This window comes from Dipodomys spectabilis, unplaced genomic scaffold (genome assembly GCF_019054845.1).
Source record: "Dipodomys spectabilis isolate Male_0828 unplaced genomic scaffold, ASM1905484v1 ptg000054l, whole genome shotgun sequence".
In the NCBI taxonomy this organism is placed as follows: Eukaryota; Metazoa; Chordata; class Mammalia; order Rodentia; family Heteromyidae; genus Dipodomys; species Dipodomys spectabilis.
In genome coordinates this window covers 8433247-8444356 of record NW_024870731.1, presented here as the reverse complement: position 1 = coordinate 8444356, position 11110 = coordinate 8433247, and positions in this window count along the sequence as shown.

Genomic DNA, 11110 nt, shown 5'->3' with positions numbered 1-11110 from the left:
CAAGGACACTGACTGTTCCCATGGGGATGAAGTTTGTGGTGTAGAAGAAAACAAGTCATAACCAACAAACTTCATTTTTATGAACCTAGTACGGACATTAACTACTGAAGCTGTAACACTGTATGGCACTGAATTATTTATCTGTACACTTTTCTTTGTGATGTTGATATGAAGAACCACAGTATGGGCTAGCATCCAAGGCCTGAGAAGAGAGTTGGTCACAGATGGCATTGCTCTATGATACCATTGTTAGTGGGAAGTCAAATATTTCCTGTGTTGGGGAACTTTTCACGTAGGCAAAGGGCAAGAAGGAAAAGTACCGGGAAAGGGAGTTGATTATGATATGTAATTTCATTCTTCATTTCTACGACTACTTTCTAATTTTTTCTGCTCCAGGAAAATGACTTGTCCCATTTCAGTGTATGGCCTTCTTTGCCCTTCCCCTTCTCATTGAGAGAGTGTACGTTAGTAAAAGGAAGAAAGTGGTCTGAATAGCTGTCTCTGAGCTGATGTTGCCTTGCTCCCTGTATGCCCTTTGACTAGATTGTAACGTGTTGCTGATAGTAGATGCCTCCATAAGATTCTTTATAGCAGGAGCAATTGGCTGTACTCTGGGTTAAACCACTAGCACCCTGATTTGTTGTGGACCCTGCCACACATTTGTGAACCCATTTCAAATAATCCTAACTTGGATGCATCATCTCCTTCTTGGGCCTTCTACTGTCAGAATCCCTTTCTATCATTCTTATCAGCTAAAAGAACCTAGGGCATTGGTAGAAGTTTGTGGGAGTGAAGAGGTTACAAATCGTGGCTTGAAGTTTTTAGTAGGAGGGATTCCTTTTGGAAACTAGAAAAGAGACACGGAGGGTCTCTTTCTGTATAACAGGCCCCTATGAACTCTGTCCTATCCTCAAAATGTATATATTTGTAATGCGTGAATTAGCCTGGAATCAGGGCTGGTAACACTTTGTGGGGCTTAGTGAACTTATCTAGATAGAGGCAACTTTAAGATAAAATAACCACTCAAAATGACCACACAAGGGTCCTTGTTAAATAATTCTTCATTTCAAGATGACAACACAAAAGCCACAGACCTGGTAGAGGTATGAAGCCCTGTGTAGCTGCACAGACAGGTCCTAAAGCCATGCTATGGGAGGAAGACAGGGTCAGAATAGAAACTACTAAGATACAGATGAGTTTGAAGTAGTACACACATTTTGCCATAAAGCCTGAAGAGTGAAGTGGGAAACTGCACTTGTTTAAACTTTTCCTACCTTTTAGGAGTACTTGGAAGGAATAGGAAATGATAAAGTAACCTAGACATTTGTGTGTGTGTGGGGGGGGGGTTGTGTTTGAATCACTGCGATAGTGGTTTCAATGCTTGGATGCATAGCAGACTCTCTGGGAAGCTTTAAGAAAATACGAGTGTCTCAGCTGCTCACCCCATCCCTTCTGACCCAATTGTTATGAGATTCTTGGGGTTGACACATTTTTAGGGGTGATGCAAAATTTGGGTTTGGGAGTTGGGGATTTAGCTCAGTGGAAGAGCATTTGCCAAGCAAGTGCAAGGCCCTGAGTTTGGTTCTCAGCTCTGGAAAAAACAATGGGGGTTTGCTTTAGACTATATCACCCTAACACAAATGTACACAAAAGATAAATTATACTCACATATATAAACATTTACATTAAATGGTACAAGACAAATATGATGAACAATTTGGCATGTTAAATAATATATTCAAGTTGTATAGTTAATGTCAAAGATATACTCAGAGTATTTGTCTTCCTGTGTGGAGAAGAAAATCTCATTTTAGTTCTGTATCAGATGGTAACTATATTTTGAAAAATTACTGCCAGTAGCTAATCACTCATGCCTGTAATCCTAGCTACTCAGAATGCTGAGTTTTGAGGATCATGGTTTGAAGCCAGCCCAGGCAATAAAGTCCATGAGAATCTGATTTCCAATTAACTACCATAAAAACTGGTAATGGTGCTGTGACGTAAGGGGTAGAGGTCTAGCCTTGAGTGAAGACGCTCAGGGGCAGTGCTCAGATACTGAGCCAAACCCTAGGACTGGCATGTATACACATTGCCCCTCTCCACCTGCCACATTGCTACACTGTGTTCATTTTACATTCCCACAACAATATATGAAAATAATTGTTCTGCATATATTGTCACATTTTTTTAAAAATTCATTTTTCAAAGTGTGTAGTGTTATTATGTGGATTCTCTCAGGATTTCCTTACTGAGTAATGGTGTTGAATATCTTTTTCATATGCTGACATTACATACAGTGACTCTGACGAAGTGTTCATTAATTATTTTGCTGAAATTTCATTTTATTTGTATATATTATATAAATATATGCATCCATGCACATCTACACACCTATACACAAATATACATATATATGCGTATGCATATATACATTTAACTAGCTAAGTAAATTGGAAAAGTACACAATCCTCCCATAGAAAATTAAGATTTAATGCAGACGAATTCTATTTGTAAAATTTTGTAGGGAGATTGAGGGAATTAAGTACAGGGAGGGGGAGAAAGACAAGGGGAAGGAGAGGAATTAAGTTTTTTTTAATTTTAATTTTAATTTTTTGTGAACACACTGTACAGAGGGGTTACAATTATATGGGCAGGTTAATGCGTACATTTCTTATCAAGCATTGCAGCCTCCTCCTTTGTTTACCCTTCACATCCCTTCCCAGCCTCCCCCCTCCCCCCCCCACCCAATCCTCCCTGCTTCCCCCCCCCAACATTGTAAAGCTCGTTTTTGACATGACAACTTGTACTTCTCATTGTTGCAACAGGTCCACCTGAATCCTTAAACGACTTGTTTTTCCCCATCTCCTCCACAAGTTATACTGACGTCAAATATAGTGAAGGAATTAAGTTTTTAAAATTTAATTTTATTTTATTGTAAAGGTGATGTACAGAGGGGTCACAGTTACATAAGCAAGGCAATGAGTACATTTCTTACAAACATTATTAGTCTCTCCCTCATCTTTTTCTTGCTTTCCCTCCCCACCCCCAAGTTGTGAAGTTCATTTCCAACACAGTGTCTTGTTGCATTGGTTCACCCTTTGTCCTTTGTCTCACCATTTGTTATTTCCCTTCCCTTCCCCAAATCAGATAAACGTACATACAGAATTCTGTTTAGAAAACCTGTGAATGACTATACTTAAGTTCACACCTAATTTCTTGATATTTTTTATTTCTTAGAATCTTCAAATTTCTTAAAAACCTTTAAAGATCTTCAAATTATAACTCTTAGGATTTTAGTAACATGAAAATACAAGACCTGGGGGAATCATTTTGAGGGAAAATTTGGAAACCAGACTTTGCTAGGTATACAATAAGAATAGTTATAACAATAAGCAATGTTTGACATCTATTAGCCTATTGATACATGTACAATGTATTATTTCTTTTATTTTCTATTGCCATCTATGAACTAGCTACTATAATCATTCCCGTTTCCCATAGGAGAGAAGGCAGTGAGACAGAAATGTGACATAATCTGTTCAATGTCATTCAATTTATAAATAATGGATCTAGTCTTTAATCCAAATAATCTCATTTCAACTTAAACATTTTCAGACACTGTGCTAAGAAATATGATGGACAATAAAGCCAATATTTCCTGTTTCATAAATGAAATTTGAGTGTTTAGCTAATGGCAAAGAAGTGACAGAGTCAACAAATATCCATTATTTATAGTTAGAAGGTAAAGCTGTGCAAAGGATTATTTCTCTTTGTGTGTATGTGCCAGTGCTGGGGTTTGAACTCAGCATCATGCTTTCACTTGGCATTTTTCCTCAAAGCTGTCACCCTACTACTTGAGCCACATTTCCACTTCCAGATTTTGTCTGGTTAGTAAGAGATAAGTCTCTTGGACTTTTCTGTCAGGATGGCTTCAAACTGCAATCTCAGATCTCAGTCTCCTAAGTCGCTAGGTTTACAGGTGTGAGCCATTGAAGCCCAACAAGATTAATTATTTTGTAAGTTTTTGGATATCAAATACCTTTTATTTTTATTTACTTTATTTAATTGTAAATATGCTGTACAGAAGGTTACAGTTACATAAGTCATGTATTGAGTACCTTTCTTTTTGAACAGTGTCATCCCTCCCTCATTTTCTCCATTTTTCCCCTCCTGATTTCTCCTCCTGCATTTTCAACATAGTGTCTAGTAAGTACCACTTCTGAATTAGTTCAACCTTTGTTACAATATTTTTGTGCATCTCCTTCCCCTCCCAAATAACAATTCTTATAACTGCTGTTTAAACAGAGATGGAGCAGAAAGGGAAACTTGCATTGAATGAGATACTATCTCATTTATTTTCATTTTTATTTTTTGCTGGTCCTGGCACTAGAACTCAGGGCCTGGACAATGTTCCTAAGAAGCTTTGCGCAGGGCTAGCATGCTACTGCTCAAGCCACAGCTACAGGTTGGGTTTGTTTTTATTTTTACTTTTGGAAGTTAATTGGAAATAAGACTCTCATGGACTTTCCCGATGGGACTGACTTGAAACCCCTATCCTCAGATTTCACCCTTTTGAGTAGCTAGGATTACAAGCATGGCCACTGGTGCCCAGTTTCTTTCATGTTTTTTTGTCAGTTCTACATTATATAATGAGTGATATACTAGAATTAGTTGGTGTCTTCCAATATAGATTATAATAAAATGATTTTGATGTAATTCACCAGAATTTAGATGGCAGTGTTATAACATGGTTGTAATACTGTATATTTTAGAGTCTTCTTAAAATTGACAATAGTCAGGAGGGGAGGAAGCCCTAGTATTTGGATAACAGGTATGTTTTGTTGGATTTTTGTCTTTTTAGAAGAAAATATTTAGTTGGTTTATAAGTTTAGGTTACACAGAAATTGGGATTTCTGCACGTGATAGAATCTTTACTGCAATTAATAATTATTCTGGTATCTGGAGCGAATTAAAACAGTTTGTTCCTAGATATGTGGATTGTTTTATTTATTTATTTTTTTTTTGGGTACGGTCGTGGGGCCTGAACTCTGGGCCTGGGTGCTGTCCCTCAGCTCTTCAGCTCAAGGCTAGCACTCTACCACTTGAGCCACAGCGCCACTTCCAGCTTTTTTCATTTTGCTTATGTGGTGCTGAGGAATCCAACCCAGGGCCTCAGGCATGCAAGGCAAGTGCTCTACCACTGAGCCATCTTCCCAGCCCCCTTGTTTTATTATTTTTTTAAGTCAATCAACTCCATAGGTAAAATTGCTATATGAGATTCCAGTGGATAGAACAAAGAGAGGCTTCTGTTTTCATTTTAAAGGCAAATCAAGAGAAATGTAAACAAGTCAATAATGATTAGCCCAAGGGTGATAAAAGAATGAGGTTCTTGGAGATCTAGCAGGATTTCATGTCCAGATTTCTTTGGTGTGAGTTGTGCAGTGATTCCTTCCATGGACCAAACAGCAGGGTCCTGGGACAGCACCTGGAGAGAGGCACGGCATCAAGACCAGGGGCATTTTGAGGAGTTGCTTAGCGGTCACAGGTGTGGACAGAGGCCATTTCATCCATAAATTGTTTGCCAGTGGAGTTTCTGTAGCTGGGTTTGAATTGGTCTGTGCACCTCAGAATGTCTCTGAGTTAACGGTGAATGAGTTTTATCTGTGGATCAGAGGAGGCACACATGGATAAACCCACCTGCAACCATTTGGAATCCAGCCAGCCAAGTCTTTGGACTCCTTAGCAATAGTCTTTCTCAAATGGCTAGGAAACAAGGACAAAGGGGCAGCAGGAAGATGCATCTCCTGGGTCTTGAGAAGAACAAGAGATTGTTCCCAGTGGGAAATCTCTGAGGAAGGGCACGGAATCACTTACGAGCAAAAGAATCAAATTTTAACATCTGTCAGGCTCAGTGTATGTGAAGCTAACTTAAAAATGTAAAATCTTTTCTTACTTCTCTTTTTTTTTCCTTCTATTTGACCTGGTCCCCCACTAGCCAGAGCTAGCTGATGGAGAAGAGAAATTACAACCTGAAGCTTTTGGGTAGGATATGAAGCTGGACTTTTTTTTTTTTTGGGTCCGGTGGTGGGGTCTGAACTCTGGGCCTGGGAGCTGTCTCTCAGCTCAAGGCTAGCGCTCTACCACTTGAGCACCATTTCCAGCGTTTTTTCTGCTTATGTGGTGCTGAGGAATTGAACCCAGGGCCTCATGCATGCGAGGCAAGCACTCTACCACTGAGCCACCTTCCCAGCCCTGAAGCTGGACTTTTAACTACAGAGTTGACATAATGCTTAGGGCTTTAAGTGGTTTAATGTTTTATATCCTCTAGGCACAAGCAGGGGCAAACTGCTTGTCATAGCTTCTGTGATCACACACCCATGAGGTGCGTTTGCTTGATTTACTGGGTATATTCAATAAAGCATACACTTAAATACAGAATGGTGAACCCTCTAGTCTACAAAAAATACTGTTCATTAATATATATATATATATATTATTGTGAAAATACTGTAGAGAGGGGTTATAATTACATGGGCAAGGTAATGAGTGCATTTCTTTTTTTTTTAATTTAATTTAATTTTATTTGTGAACATACTGTACAGAGGGGTTACAATTACATGGGCAGGATAATGCATACATTTCTTATCAAGCATTGCAGCCTCCTCCTTTGGTTTACCCTTCACATCCCTTCCCAGCCTCCACCCTCCCCCCCAATCCCAATCCTTCTCCTTCCCCCCCTTCCCTCCCCCCCCCCCCCCCGCACCGACGTTGTAAAGCTCGTTTTGGACATGACAACTTGTACTTCTCATTGTTGCAACAGGTCCACCTGTATCCTTAAACAACTGGTTTTTCCCCATCTCCTCCACAAGTTATACTGACATCAAATATAGTGAAAGCAGGGGTTATACTGTGGGGGAGGGACATACAAAGCAACAAAGAGATAATCTTATAAATGCGTTAGAAACACATGCATGAAAGAAAATAACATTGAAATACATATCTAAGGGTTCGTTTTCCTGACATCACATATGAGTGCATTTCTTATCAAGCATTATTGCCTCCTTTGTTTCCCCTTACCATCCCTTCCCATCTCCCCCCATCCCCACCACCACCTACACTGCCCTCCCCGCACCAAAGTTGTAAAGTTCATTTTCTTTTTTTTTTTTTTTAATTTAATTTTATTTTATTTGAGAACATACTGTACAGAGGGGTTACAATTACATGGGCAGGATAATGCGTACATTTCTTACCAAGCATTGCAGCCTCCTCCTTTGTTTACCCTTCACCTCCCTTCCCACCCTCCTCCCTCCCCCCCCACCCAATCAAACCCCCCCTCTCCCCCCCACTCCGACATTGTAAAGCTGGTTTTGACATGACATTTTGGATACTATTTATTTATTTTTGCCATCGTGGGGCCCGAACTCTGGGCCTAGGCACTGTCCCTCAGCTCTTCAGCTCAAGGCTAGTGCTCTACCACTTGAGCCACAGCGCCACTTCCAGCCTTTTTCTGCTTATGTGGTGCTGAGGAATCGAACCCAGGGCCTCATGCATGCAAGGCAAGCACTCTACCACTGAGCCACCTTCCCAGCCCCTTGACATGACATTTTGTACTTCTCATTGTTGCAACAGGTCCACCTGAATCCTTAAACGACTTGTTTGTCCCCGTTTCCTCCACATGTTATACTGACATCAAATATAGTGAAAGCGGGGGTTACACTGTGGGGGAGGGACATACAAAGCAACAAAGAAATAATCTTATAAATTCGTTAGAAACACATGTATGAAAGAAACAAAAACATTAAAATACATATTTGGGGGTTCGTTTTCCTAACATCACATTATCTGACTTTTTCCGCTTGACTCATACCTATACTAGATATTGCAAATAAGGGAAACCATGGGACCTATGTTTCTTTGGGCCTGGCTTACTTCACTTAATATAATCTTTTCCAAGCCTTTCCATTTCCTAACAAATGGGGCAATGTCATTCTTTCTGATGGAGGCATAGAATTCCATTGTGTATATATACCACATTTTCTTGATCCATTCATCTACTGAGGGGCATCTGGGTTGGTTCCATATCTTAGCTATGGTAAATAATGCTGCAATAAACATAGTTGTGCTGGTAGCTTTAGTGTGGTCTTTTTTGTAAACATTAGGGTAAATGCCCAAAAGTGGGATTGCTGGGTCATCGGGGAGTTCTATGTGAAGTCTTTTGAGGAACCTCCATACTGCTTTCCAAAGTGGTTGAACAAGTTTACATTCCCACCAACAATGAAGTAAGGTTCCTTTCTGTCCACATCCCGTCCAGCATCTGTTGTTGTTAGAGTTCTTGATTTTTGCTGTTCTGACTGGAGTGAGGTGATATCTCAATGTTGTTTTGATTTGCATTTCTTTTATGGCTAGGGATGTTGAACATTTCTTCATGTGTCTATTGGCCATCCTTTCTTCTTCAGAGAAGCTTCTCTTTAAGTCTTTCGCCCACTTACTTATTGGGCAGTTGTTTCTTTGAGGATTTGTTGTTGGGTGGTTTAATTTTTTGAGTTCCAAGTATATTTTAGATATGAGACCCTTGTCCGTTGTATGGCTAGTAAAGATCTTCTCCCAATCCGTGGGCTTTCTATTGATCTTGCTAGCTATGTCATTTGCCCTGCAGAAGCTCTGCAACCTTATGCAATCCCATTTGTCCAACCTTTCTTTGATTTGTTGTGTTTCCGGGTCTCTATTCAGAAAATTTCGGCCTGAGCCAAGGAGACCTAGGGTTTCTCCTATTCCATCCTGTAATGTTTTCAGAGTGTCTGCTTTGAGTTCAAGGTCTTTGATCCATTTCGAGTTGATTCTGGTGCAGGGTGATATATAAGGATCTAGCTTTAGTTTTCTACATGTAGTTAACTAGTTTTGCCAGCACCATTTACTGAAGAGGCTGTCTGTCTTCCATTCTATTATTTTAGCTCCCTTGTCGAAGATTAGATGGCTATAGGTCTGTAGGTTCATTTCTGGGTTTTCAATTCTATTCCATTGGTCCTGAGGTCTGTTCTTATGCCAATACCAAGCTGTTTTGATTACTATGGCTTTATAGTAGAGTTTGAAATTTGGTATTGATATTCCTCCAGCAGTGTTCTTTCCGTTGAGGAGCGTTTTTGCTATTCGGGGTCTTTTATTGTTCCATATGAATTTTTGGATTGCCTCTTCTATTTCCTAGAAGAATGAGGGTGGAATTTTGATAGGTATTGCGTTGAATTTGTAGATAGCCTTGGGAAGTATTGCCATTTTCACGATGTTAATCTTTCCAATCCAGGAGCATGGGAGGTTTTGCCATTTTTTAAGTTCTGTGTTGATTTCCTTTTTCAAGGTTTTAAAGTTTTCATTATAGAGGTCCTTCGCTTCTTTAGTTAAGTTAATTCCTAGGTATTTTATTTTTTGTGGGGCTATTACAAATGGAGTTGCTTTCCTAATTTCAGCCACACTTTTCTCATTGTTGGCATACAGAAAAGCCATTGATTTTTGGGGGTTAATTTTATAACCTGCTACTTTGCCAAAGTTTTGAATCAGCTTGAGTAATTTGGGAGTGGAGTCTATGGGATTCTTTAAATACAAGATCATGTCATCTGCAAAGAGGGAGAGTTTTATTTCTTCTTTCCCTATTATATCCCCTTTATGTCTGCATCTTGTCTTATTGCTGTAGCTAGGCATTCTAATACTAGATTGAAGAGAAGTGGAGAGAGTGGGCATCCTTGTCTTGTTCCTGAGTTAAGAGCAAATGGCTTTAGTTTTTCACCATTGAGTATAATGCTGGCTGTAGGTTTGTCATATACAGCCTTTATTGTATTGAGGAATGTTCCATGGATTCCTAATTTTTCCAAAACCTTCATCATAAAGGGGTGTTGGATCTTGTCGAATGCTTTTTCTGCGTCTATTGAGATAACCATGTGGTTCTTATTCTTGCTCCTGTTGATGTGATGAATAATATTAATTGATTTGCGTATATTGAACCAGCTTTGCATCCCTGAAATGAATCCTGTTTGATCGTGGTGTATGATTTTTTGGATGAATTGTTGAAGTCGTTTGGCCAAAATTTTGTTGAGAAGTTTTGCATCAATGTTCATCAAAGAAATGGGTCGATAGTTCTCTTTCTTTGATGAGTCCCTGCCTGGTTTTGGGATGAGGGTTATGATGGCTTCATAGAATGTATGAGTAGTGAGCTTTCTCTTTCAATTTCATTGAAGAGTTGGAGGAGAATTGGTGTGAGCTCTGCTTTGAAGGCCTTGCAAAATTCCACTGTAAAACCATCTGGTCCTGGACTTTTCTTAGCTGGGAGGTCTCTTATTGCTGTTTCTATTTCAATGCTTGATATGGGCCTGTTAAGATAGTTTACCTCATCTTGGTTTAGTTTTGGCATGTCAATATTTGCTAGGAAGAGGTCCATTTCTGTCAAGTTCTCAATCTTATTAGCATAAAGTTTTGAGAAGTATTCCGTTATAATGTTCTGAATCTTGGTTGTTTCCGTGGTGATGTTTCCATTCTCATCTCTGAGTTTATTAATTTGGGTGTGTTCTCTTCTTTTTCTGATAAGATTTGCTAAGGGTCTGTCAATTTTGTTAAGTTTTTCGAAGAACCAACTCTTTGTTTTGTTGATTCTTTCTATAGTTTTTTTGGATTCTAATTCATTTAATTCTGATTTAATTTTGATTATTTCTTTCCGTCTACTGGATTGGGGTTTATCTTGCTGCTCTTTTTCAAGGAGGTTTAGATGTGTCATTAAATTGTTAGTTTCAGATCTCTCCAATATGTTGATGTAGGAGCTCAGAGCTATAAACTTGCCTCTGAGTACTGCCTTTGCTGTGTCCCAGAGGAGCTGGTATTTTGTGTGTTCATTTTTGTTGAATAGCATGAACATTTGAATTTCCTTTCTAATCTCTTCCATGACCCACTCATGATTCAGCAGTGTGTTGTTCAGCCTCCATGTGATACCGGACTTTCTTTGGTGGCTTTTGGTGTTGAGTTCTAATTTTATTCCCTTGTGGTCAGAGAGAATGCAAGGTATAACTTCAATGTTTCTGAATTTAGACGTTTGCTTTGTGGCCTAAAATGTGGTCTATTTTAGAAAACG